This window comes from Taudactylus pleione, unplaced genomic scaffold (genome assembly GCF_031769625.1).
Source record: "Taudactylus pleione unplaced genomic scaffold, aTauple2 ptg000191l, whole genome shotgun sequence".
Taxonomy (NCBI): Eukaryota; Metazoa; Chordata; class Amphibia; order Anura; family Myobatrachidae; genus Taudactylus; species Taudactylus pleione.
In genome coordinates this window covers 726,591-739,334 of record NW_028284593.1, presented here as the reverse complement: position 1 = coordinate 739,334, position 12,744 = coordinate 726,591, and the positions used below count along the sequence as shown (strand labels likewise).

At 43.6% G+C, this 12,744-nt stretch overlaps 1 protein-coding gene across 2 annotated transcripts in view; it reads right to left on the bottom strand.

Moving 5' to 3' along the window:
- The window catches only part of LOC148519293 (septin-2A), a 131,711-nt gene extending 120,023 nt beyond the window's left edge, over positions 1–11,688 (bottom strand). Inside the window, exon 1 of one of the 2 annotated variants that reach the window (XR_015878949.1) lies at positions 11,462–11,688. The gene's annotated coding sequence lies outside the window, so the exon portion shown is untranslated. The remainder of the gene's footprint in view (positions 1–11,461) is intronic. The other variant, XM_088476660.1, reaches the window with a different exon arrangement.
- Between the last annotated feature and the right edge of the window lie 1,056 nt (positions 11,689–12,744).

The window sequence follows — 12,744 nt, the reverse complement described above, 5'->3', positions numbered from 1 at the left end:
TATCACTGGTGAAAACATAGTTGTGTCGCTAGGACTGTTTTCCATTTGGAATTCCTGCATAAAAAAGCAAGTACAAATACAAATGGAAATCAGTGCAAAAAGAATGCGTGGGTGTCAGGATGTTACAAAGCAAAGGAAAGCAACAAAAATATATCTGAACACTTTCCGCTTAGGGCTTCCACACAAACAGAATTCAGAGTAAGTTTTATTAAAGTTATCTGCATCAAAAACTAAAGTATGCTTCTGGAGAAAAATAACAGCTAAGTATTGGGGTAGATCTATTAGTATTTGGGGATGTGTGTCAGCCAATGGCAAAGTGTGGCCACATAGAAGTTAAAAGAGTAGGAAACAGGGAAGACCCACAAAGCAAGGCAAAATACCAATTGTTGAGAGACGGGAGAGTTACCCGTTACGGGGTCAGGGGTCCCATATAATTGTAGACCCCGCACCAATAACCAATATTACTAAAGAGAGAGGGCGAGTGCCCACACACAAAAGCCCTTGCAGCTACATAATGGGAGATCGGTATAGGAAGGCAGCATTGCTCAAGTGGTGAAGCCCAATGTGAGACAATACTAAGGCAGAAGAGGAGGATGTGATGGCTGAGTGGAAGCCAGTGTATATTGCGAAGATAAATCCCATATAAGAAGCTGCGTGAAGTGACGATTGGGAGCATCAACTCCATTAGATAAACGGGTACATTGCTAGTTCCATAAGTGAGGGGACAAAGTAAAGAGAGACAGTATATTGCTAGTCCTTTAGGGGGAGCAAAGAGTCAGAATGCATGAAAGCTTATATGGAGTGCCGCAGACGGTGTGGTAAGTTAGGTCGACAGTTATGTTGGCATGAAAATGTCGACATGGTCGAAATGTTGACATGCTTAGCATATCCACATTCACCAGGTCTACACGGATAACATATCGACATGATAGAATGTCGACTTAATATCTCAGGTGGCCCAGTTGTCAGTTACCTAGTCCCGATGGCTGCAGCGGTTCCATCACAACTTCCGGGTCCTGGAAGTTATGTGACCATGACTGACGGAGTGACGGTTTGGATGAGAATTCTCCCCCCCTCCCTAACCCCTACCGCCAAGTCTTAAAACCCTCACAGCCTAACCCTAACCTTCCCCTAGTGTCTAACCCTATGGTCGAGCACACATCAGAACAACGTGTTTCCCAGCAGACTCTACGTCCTATGGAAAGATATATCGGGAGGCTGCATGATCCAGTGTACGACCGAGCGCGTTATACCCTTCCATTCCGTATTCATCTGCATGCCGTCGTCAGCCTGATCAGCCCATCTGAAGTGCAGCACATCAGATGGGACAACGTCGCTGACGATGGATGTGAATGCGCGACTTAAGGTACACATTGAGCGATATGGACGATCGTTCCGATCCGCATTGGAACAATATATCGTCCAATATATCACCTGATCCATACCTGGCCTAACCGTCCCGGCAGCTCCTAACCGGGTACATTCTGAGTATGTCGACATTTCACATGGTGACATTTCAGATAGTGACATGTTGAACCATGTCGACATTCTAGTGTCAACATTGTGGTGTTGACATGGTAACTGTCGATAATGTTATTGGATCCCGCTGCAGACTTGGAATGAGAAGCAGTAAGTACAATCTGCGAGTGTCAAAGCTGCATGTGCAGAAGGTGTAAACCAAAAGCCTGTGACGGAAAACAGATGTGAACCAACAAGTGCCTAATGCCGGCCATACACGGTGCGATATAGTAGCCGATCCGATGGACTGGCACGATATAGCTGCTATATCGTACCGTGTATAGGCATGATATCGTCCCGTATGCTTTCCAATGGAGTCGCATCCCCTAATCTTACGGAAAATTCACTTGATCAGGGGATGCAAATTACGTCTCCATGTTGCGCTATGCGGGTGAGGGAGGGAGGTGGCGGCATATCGGGCGATCGGCCACTACTTCATTCCGTGTGTGGGAACAGCCCGATATGTCGGGCATCGGATCGGCCGTCGTCATACATGCTGCATATCGCACCATGTATGGGCCGCATAAGAGGACCAAACAAGTTCCATTATGTTTTAAGATTCTGCAGAAGAGTGAGTCTAAATAAACATTGTAACCAAATTTGTTGTATATGGCTTAAAGGCTGTGACAGAGGGAAATGCATGTTGTTCACTTGTTTTGAAACAAAATATGAGCTGGAGGAGTCATTGGAGACGGTTATAAAGATTACAAAGAACAATATATACAAGTACTGAGCTGGAGGAATTGTGTAAAGAAAATATTTGTTTGGAATACAGATGGTCTGGCATCCAACTACTGTGTAGCGCTTCATCGTAAAATAACCTGCGCCCACAACCATAAAAAACGATCCTGCAAAACCCGCATGTGCAAGGACCCCTCATTTATTGCTCACACCCAAGAGCTAGCAGGGCAGAGAGTCAGAAAGGAGGTGCACACGCCCACCTCATGCTTTTGGGATCAATCGGACCGTTAGCTGCAAGCCAGGCCCTATTGCCAAACATAAGCAATTGCCCAACCACAGTAACACTCTTGTGGCCAAACGGACAAGAATCATGTTCGAAACCATGTTCCAAAATCTAGTGGAAAGCCTTCCCAAAAAAGTGGAGGCTCCTATAGCAGTAGGGAGAGGTGGGGGCTGGGACACCATACTAACGTTCATGATTTTGAACTATTCAACAGGCACATATGAGTGTGATGTTAGTGTGTACACGCACTTTTGTCCATGTAGTTTTATTTAGATATATTACACATCAGTGTCTGCCAGTTATCTCAAGAGTATATGCAAGACATTAGCGCACTGAGGAACAAACTTATATCGGAATGGCCGTGGGGGTCAGTAGGAACCTACAAAAAAAAAAAATGACACAACACCACCCATTCAAACATCAATCAATATCCATCCTTGTTGGCAAGAAAAGGGCAGAATTACTGAATAAATTAGCGATAACGGATAAAAGAACACTGCATACTATTAAGAAAAATTTTTTTTTATTACCTTAATAAATATCTTCAAAAGATAAAACATATCTGAAATTACTGAAATACTTGAGTTATTTTGTGTGTATAAAAAGCAGGAACGTCAGTTTACTCTATGTAGTTTTTTTTCCACAAAAAAAGGGTGTTTGTGATCTCTCCAGTGTTATTTAAGTAGATAAGAAGCCGTTAGCTGTGTTACTCAAAAAGAGTGGAAAAAATACACTATGTATTGTCAGTAAACTCATTTTATAGGGTGTTTTCCCCCTTTATGTTTTTACATTGAATACAATGAGGCATTAGGCGGGCTCTCTTGGGGCTGATGCTAGGACATGCGTTGTCCTATACACATTGTACTCGGGCAGCACCTGCATGAGTCAGTCTTTAGTGACAGGATCAGCCACAAACAATGACCTCATTTTACGTATGGTACCAACCACGCAAGCCACAACTACCGACATGCAGGAAAGCACGAGGACAGAAGAAAAAAAAATTAAAAAGGGATTAGGATCATTTCCTGCGCTTGTTCCAGGAAACAAGAAGTAAACTTTCTCATCAATGTCCGAGTGTGATTTTCCTGGTCTCTGTAGCCGTTAAAAACACAGAACATTTGAGTTAGTATGCATGCACTACGTAAGAAAAAGCAGCCCTGCTGTTATTCCTATGCCATATAAAGTGTAAAGTATCAAACCTGTGCTGTAATGCCATTTCAGATACAGTTTGAATTTTTTTTCTTTAAATTAAGATATGTACAGGAAATGGTATCAGTATGATTCACGTTCAAAACCCAGCAGCGGAAGCCCGGCAGGGGTGAAGATCCCGACAGCAGATTTAGGTAAGTACTGCTAACCTAATTTCCTACCCTAACCCTCCTTTAGGGGTGCCTGACCCTAACCTCCCCCGCCCCCAAGTGCCTAACCCTAAGTCCCCCCCCGGGAGCCCGTAACCTAACCCCCCCCCCTCCTCCGCGCCTGGCTTACCTTTGATCGGGATGCCGGGTGTATGGCTCCCGGTGTAGGTAAAATGACAGGCGCCGGGATTTTGACGCCTGTCATTAGACCCTTGCCAGGATTAGACAGTCGGGATGCCGACAGTCGGCATTTAGATAGTCGGCATCCCGACTGCATAACCAGGAGGGGCCATGTTTGCTAATTATGTGAGTGTCATAATAATAGGCTCTTATAAAAACAACATTATTTTCGTTGTGAGAACTGCTAAGACTGTGTATTATTTTCTGTAATTGGGCTTTAGTAGTATAGAAGACTCTTCTACAAGTAAAGTATACTTGACTATCAGGAGAATGGTTAATTACTAGATAAGTAATACAAAATACACTCAGCTCACTGCTGTCAGCCAACTGTAGATACTTAAAATTGCTTAAAAGGGGCGATTCAATAAGCAGTGAGACTTGCTGCTGAATTTTAGCTCCCGGGTTAAGTGTCCGGAGCTATTCAATTATTTGGCTAAGGTGCTGTAAGCCACAGCTCCCAGGTTGAGTGTCCGGAGTTATGCAATTATTATTATGGACTGTAGCACTAGATAACATGGATTTCTGCTCACACCGCGGGGCTAGTCGCGGGCTTACAGAGGACAGTCATTGAATAGCTCTGGGCACTCAAACTGGGATTTAAAACCCTGTGCTAAGTCTCGCAGCAAATTGAATCGCTCCCAAAGACTTCCAATTTGTATATTATTGTCTTGCATGAGATCAGCAGCTGACGGGGAATGACGGGGATCCTTGTACTGATTGCTTTTTGAAGGAACTATACCACTGCTGAGTTTGCTCTAAATTTAAAAACACAATAATTACAAAATATGGTTATGCTCACTGGTTAGGACCATCCTTACCATATATTTACAAATGTGTGTAACTAAAGCCTCTGTGTTTTATTTTTGAATAGTATGCATATTGATTTAGTTACTTTTACTGGTTCACAGTAAGGTGATAGGGGTCCTTAGGACGCTTTAGACGGTCACACTCCTCAGGATGCTCCGGGCATTGCTGTAATCACAGGTGATTGTGGTCGCGCCCCTGTGTGACGTCACACGGAGGGGGCGTGGCCTGCACTGGGCCCGCGAATAATGTTATACATGTCAAAATGGCCCTCGGCAAAAAAAAGGTTCCCCACCCCTGCTCTAGGGAAAAGAAAGTGTGTAAATGTCACAGTTGTACATTATCAAAACAGGCCACAGAATATTTCCATCTGTATATAAATATGAAATAATATAAATAAAGTGGACACATGTTGTTCCTTCGAAAAGCAAAATAAATGTTCCACTTGTAGGACCCCTTCCAAAAGAAAATAAAAAAGGGAAGTGCTACTCAGCTGGTACCCAACGCTCCACCCTATCATAACAAAGAATCAAAGCGAACAAACTGCTGCCAAAAATGAGAAAGTAAGGGGCAGCCTAATCTTCTCATATGCCTAGACCATTTAACCCCTCGAATACTAGGGCCAGGCATAGCCAAATAAAAAATAAAATCATCCACCAAGAGGTAACTTATTACAGCAATAATTTACCAATGATTCTTTACACCACTTATACTTTTCCCAAAGAGTTGTTAAAACTTTCAGTGATAAATAGCAAAAAAGTCTTTACAAGTATATAAACTAACACAAAAAAATAACCTAGGAGTTGATTTTATGGCCGTTTACTTTAGCCACAGAAACCAAATTGTGGTTGTCCCAAATATTCGGGAAAAGAGCGTACTCCCTGACATATATTTTGCGCCCACCCACAATACAAAGGCATCAGCAGGATTCCAGAGCTATTTGGCCAACCCAGTCACATGGTCTCCCCAAAATAACAAATAGCAGCAAACACAGTGAATATTTGTTTTTCTCCCCAGAAACTTTTACTATACTACCCCCGTTCACTGTCCTGACAGCAACTATAGCATCTAAATAGATAGCACAATCTAGTTTGTACAATACTCAAAAGAAAAAGATTTAGCAAAACTACCCTATTCCCAAATTTACCCATTGAATCTCCATTAAGAGGTTTTAAAACATTTTTTTAAGTATTTGGTTAATCAAAAGAAAAATCATATTATTGCTTGTGGTCCTACATTTACCTCAACCCACGTATCTGACAGTTGCAAATTTTCAGGGGCTTCGCTAATTGTGTAAAAGTATCTGTGTAAAGAAGTTAGGAAAAAAAAAGCTTTTTTGTGATTACATCCCTATCTCATCTGCTACCCATAATAAAAAATATGTAAGTCAATATGCTACCATATAAAATATTTATCATGGTTTAATAAAACGTGGAAATAAAAAAGTAATGATCACCATTATCACTAGGAGCTAACTATTACCTCCCCATTCCCCAGAGTTGCTCTAAGTAAGCGGACTTCCTGGTGCTTAGTTGTTTATCTAACAGCGATGGACAAAAAGATAACAGATGGGGGACTTACCAGAAGAGTCAAACTAAAATGTTCCCAACTTTAGGCGGTAATGAGGCATTAAAAGGAAAGCATAATTAAAGTTTGTGTTATTATTATTATTTTACTTCTAAAGCATTTACATATTTTGTATTCTGTGTGTGCGCTATATTAAATAACTGGTAATAATAATATTCTGTGCAGTAAGGACATGAAACAAACGCAGCTTGCATTAATGACCATGGAGTGTAATAACATGAATTAGCCCTTAGGAATTCCACTTTTTTTTTTTTACAGGCGCTAACATTGTTCCTGTCCCTTTCTATTCATTCAACTGCTCCCACCATTTCTGCTGCCTTTACAGTTTTACAAGTGTTTGTCTAATGTCAGAGAGACCCTCCTTGCAAAGTCACAATTCCTGGGAAAACGTTTTACATTCCTCCATAAACTAACCACAGACAAGGGGTGAATTTACATCCTTTTCATGTAGAAAGTGGTGTAACATCTTACTAATGTATGTACACAGCAAATGAGGATGATTACCATGCAGACATATATATATGAGTAATAAGACAATTATACAATGCATGATCTGGTTATGTAGCCATGATCACTACATAAACGTGGTGTTATGGGAATCAGATATCTCATGCATTGCTAACACCCGTTTTATACCAAAAGTCCTGGGTCTGTCCTGGGGTTTGGAACACGTTTCCAATCTGGATCAGACCCGGAACAGACCCCTTTCACATTGCGGTGTCAATCCGGGTTGGCACCATTCACACCACACCCGGGACTTCCGGCAATTGCAGTGGACGCTTGGAGATGACGTAATCTCCAAGCGCCGCTGGAGCCGGCCAATCAGCTAGCATGCAGCGCGACCCGGGTCATCGTGAACGGGGTCACATCATTTACACTGCAGGGTGACACGGGAAAAACCCATGCTCAACCCTGCAAGCTAGCTGGGCCGGATCCCCGGGTCCCTGGACCCGGGGTGATCCGTTTACACTAACAAGAATCCCGGGTTGATGGGCGTTCACGTGCATCAACCCGGGATTTTTAAGTCAGTGTAAAAGGGGTATTAGATGTGATGTTTCTAATCAGTGGGATAGGAGGAAATAGATTGTTGAGGCTTTTGCAGCCACGAGGCTGTTAACGCTGCACTAAGATGGAAACAGCATCGCGGCCGGATCTTAAGTCGGATATCTGCTGGCACCTCAGGAGGGTGCGAGAAGAAATCCTGTAGTCGAACTAAACAGAGTGTCAATTGAATAGCTCCGGGAACTCCTTCTCGGGGACTATTCAAAATTGCACTGAATTGATCACTCAATGAAATAGATAAGTTGAACTCTGGCGCACACACCGTATCAGCCCAATCCCACTCCAAAAATCCTGCGCAATCAGGTTAAACAATATACTATAATACAATAAGGACAGGATCAAAGGTGAATCTTACAGGTGGATATTAGCAAACCAAAAAAAAAAGGTCCAAAACCAAGGGAATGTTTCCAAAATCAGTCAAAGCAACTCCTTCCTCTCATATCAAAGTGACATCATGTTGTGGAAATGTATATGCAAAAAAATGAGAAAAAAACACAAAATGGGAAATACTGATAAATCAAATGAATATGTCTCCTTGTGTTGATGGTGGGAATAGTGCTTATATAGTCTCCAGTATATACCAAACAGAATGGAAAGGGCCTCGCCACCAATATCTTCCAAATTTTTGGCGTACCAAAAACTCACATAAGTGGTACGACGACAAAACACATAATGGTTTCTTTGGAAAAGGTTCACCACTTCAAATCACACAAAGCAAAGAATATGAGGCATACCCCAACTCGCATCTCAGATGGTTGGGATGCACACATCAAGGCTTCTTTATACAGGTTGAGTCTCCCATATCCAAAATGCTCGGGACCGGGGGTATTTTGGATATCGGATTATTCCATATTTTGGAATATTTGCATACTATAATGAAATATCTTGGGTATAGGACCCAAAACTAAACACAGAATGCATTTATGTTCTATATACACCTTATACACACAGCCTGCAGCTCATTTTATACAATATTTTTTATAATTTTGAGCATCAAAAAAAGTTTGTGTACATACATGAAATTCATTTATGTTTCATATACACCTTATACAAACAGCCTGAAGGTTATTGTATACTGTATTTTAATGAATTTGTGCTTTAAAACAAGTTTGTGTACATTGAACCATCAGAAAGCAAAGGTTTCACATTCTCAGTCATACTAAAAATATTCCGTAGTTCGGAATATTCCGTATTTCGGAATATTTGGATATGGGAGACTCAACCTGTACTTGTAAACACTTTGTCACATGTCACACATGGAGATTCATCAAAAACCAACAATATTTTATTACCAAGAATGTAAAAGAAGAATGTAAAAAGATATATTAAAATTGTCTTTGGTAGAATTTCCAATATTAAAATTCAAATAGAGTCCAGGATCAAAATGTGGAAAAAATGGATAATACGCACTAGTAACACATTACAGGACATAAAGGCCCTCATTCAGAGCCGTACGCTCTGAGCAGAGCGCACGCTCTGAATGAGGGCCGGCCTCCATGAAAATGGAGCGTCCTTCTGGACGCTCGTATAGCTGTGGGTCACCACCCACAGGCTATACGAGCGTGCATTTTGATGGCCGCGATGGTCGAGACCATCGCGACCATCGAATTTGCGAGCCGGAGCCTGCGGTTGAGGTTTTCAACTGCAAGCTCCGGAGTGATTTTGGCTCTATCAGAGCCAAAATCACTCCCACTGACATCACTAGTGATGTCAGTGGGCCGGCTTCTGACGGGAGGCGTTCCCGTGGGAACGCCCCCGTCAGGGAGGCACACCCCCAGCACGCCTACCAAAGGGGGCGTGCTGTCAATCAACATTGACAGCACGCCCCCTTTGATCGGACACAACGAGCGAAGGACTTTCCTTCGCTCGTCGCGTCTGGCGCATGCGCACGACGGAGCTCCCTCCGTCGTGCGCATGCTCAGTCCAGAACATCGACCCACTTGCGAGCGGACAGCCGCTCGCGAGTGGGTCTGAATCAGGCCCAAAGTCCGGACCTACATCCGAATGGGAACCACTGCATACCTCCGAACAAGTCCAGATCTCTGTAATCGTCCTTATGGATGCCCACTAGTCACAGCACCAACGCTGTTTCGATCCTGACTGGATCTTTATCAAGGTGTGATCTGATAGATCACACCTTGATAAAGATCCAGTCCTATTTGAATTATTTTTTTTGAAATACAATCTACCAAACTGAAGAGAAAAGAAGTTACATAATAACTAATAATTTATATCACAATTTTTTTGTGTGCCACTATTCGTTTACTATATCACCTGCTCGCCCATACTAACCTCAGGTCAACATATATATGTATATTATATAGTTAGAGGGCGGGATGCAGCAAAGGGAGAAATGTGGTCAAACCCCCAAAATGAAGGTTTGACCGTATTTCTCATACGCACCAAGCCCCGGATGTGGTGGGTAACGCCATCTTCAGATGGCGGTACCCTATAGAAGCCTGTGGGCTTCTATCCAGAGAGTGCTGTAAGATTGGATCCCTTCCTGCACCCCCCGCGGGTATAAATGGCGACCATCGGCATCCCTACTGTCTAATTCCGGCAAAGGTCTAATGACAGGTGGCGAAATCCAGACGCCTGTCATTTTACCTACGCCGGAAGCCTGACTCCCAGCATCCCAATCGAAGGTAAGCCAGGCGGGCACGGACAGCCACGGGGGAACTTAAGGTTAGGCACCCCCCCCCGGGAGGGTTAGGCTAGGGGAAGGGAGGGTTAGGTTTAGACACTTACAGGGGGGGTTATGGTTAGGTACCCCTAAGGAGGGGTTAGGTTAGTTAGTACTTACCTTAGCTGCTATCAGGATCTGCACTGGTGCCAGTCTTCCAGGGTCGGGATTTGACATGCGTCCGGCGGTATTTCATACCGATCCCCCCCCCCCCCCGCGGTGCGTAGGTCATTCTGTGAGGGAATACTGTGTCATAGACCCAGAAGTCCTTTACTCGCAAAGGGCGGCTCTTACAGAGAGATCTGTCCTTTGTGATTTGATTCATGCATACCGGCGTAACTAACGCTGGCAGCATGCGAAGGGTGGTGGGGTGTTAGATTAGTTTACTTAATATTCTGAACAAGTTTACTGATGTTCTGAAGCAGTTTAGATATGCTAACCCTTGGGTCCCATGTTCTGAACTTGAACATATACATATATATATATATATACACACACTATAACATACAGAAAGCATTTCAGATAGTCTGTATGAGCCATTGGGGGAGATGCATGAAGCCCAGAAGCGGTATCAGCGCATGTTATGTATGCTGATATCGCTTCCTCCCTTATGTATGATCAGGGGTCTACAAGATAGCAGCGCCGATAGCCTGGGTCATGTACAAACGGTCATATCGCCTGACTGTTCAGCCCGCTGTAGCTGTCATTATCGACAGCTACAGACTGGCGCTAGCCTATCCCCACAGCAGGGATAGCGCTGTCTCTGCTGCCAGCTCCAGGCTACACGCGGCGATCTCGCGATACCTGCGAAATCCCGCGCATGCTCACTGGAGCCGGCCGGGACTGACACACAGCGCGTCGGCACTAGGCTGATGCGCTGTGGTCTCTAGCGGGTAGCGCCGGAGGGGGAGTAAACGCTCCCCCTCTCCGGCAGATGAGATGTTTATATATCTCATCGGTAGTGCTTCCTGCTTCGCCTCAGTAAAGAGGCGAAGCGGGAAGCGTTATAGCGGCACATTAAGTGCCGCTATCATACATCTACCCCTCTATACATTATGTACCTCTGCAGAGCAGATCACTGTTGATATTGTTAAATATATTTAACAAGCTGAAATGTCCTCCACTGTTTTTCAAATTGTAATTTAGAATCGAATGTTTTAAAATAGTATGTGCTGAGCGTTCCCTACTTCTATTGAATGATTATACAGTATGGCTATGGACACAAGTCTTCCTACAGTTAAAACAGAACACTGAGCCATGCACTCTAGAGAGCCTTCCCTGATAAGCGGTAACTAGCGGCTTCACCTGAGTAAAAGGCACTTGTAGCTGCCGCCTGTCCGCCCCGACAGTATGTATCACGGCGCCGCTCCTCTCCGGAATCCGGTCCCCTCCCAACAGCTGTCCTCCAAGCTCCCACACTGCACTGCGGTCCTGTCCGACTCGATGGTGTGCTCCTAGGCAAGGGCGATACAGTGTGCTAGAGCCAGAGCGTCTCCCAGCAGTAGGGTCTCTGTGTGATTGAGCGTAGACAGTTAGATAGAGCTGCTGTGTCTGTGGCGTGCCTGAGGGAATTGCTGCTCTAGCCTTTCCGTGGGAACGTGTCCTGAGAATAAGACTGAAGTATGTACAGTACTATAGAAGTCAATGTAAACCCAATTGCAAAGGATAAAAAAGTTTTACAAGTAATAGGTTTACCGTTATACATATAATAACACTTATTTGACCCATGTAATTTGTGTTAGAAAGCCTTTTTTGTATTAAGACCATGTTTGTATAAAAAAATAGCCATAGGCAAATGCAGAGGGTTTTCAGGTTACCTGGAAACCCCCCTACTCAGGCCCAGACCATGACCGCAAAAGCAATAGTCTATAATACAATTTTACTAGAGTTGCATATTTTAAAGATCTCTTCAATATAAGAAATGAAATGATTAGTACCTCCTATGTTTTTTTTTTTTTTTTAAATGTGCAAACCAGTGGTTCCCAAACTGCGCCAAGGCACAACTGCGCCGTGGCACCCTGGGGTGCCTGGGGACACTTGCAGGGGTGCCTCAGTCTGGTGGTCCAGCATCAAATCAAAATCTTTATGGTCAATGTAATGTAAATATGTGGACAAACAGAAACACAAACCTGTCACCCACTATGTAACCAAACCTAAGGATGACCGGTAAGCACAATTTATTTCACTGTACTACTAAACTAAATTGTTTTCTGAATTTCTCAATACAAAACTTTCCCTTAGGGGTGCCGTGAAAACAATGCTGAGGTACTAGGGCGCCGTGATTCAAAAGAGATTGGAAACCACTGGTGTAAGTAATGAATACACCTGTGCACCTACTAGGTAATCTGGAAAACATGCATTTAGGGGTGCACTGCCATAGCCCATCTATACGGGTTATATATTAATACTGTATAACATACACTTTAGAGTGCACAAGGAGACCAATGTGTACATATAAGTCCTAGGCTGGTGCAAGCCTCTTCTGCCTTCAACCAGACTCCCAGACTTGCTCCAATGCTCTGGAATCATGGCCGCATTTGAAATAAAAACATTAAACTCAGGCAGGGTGGCCCTATTTTTGCATCTAA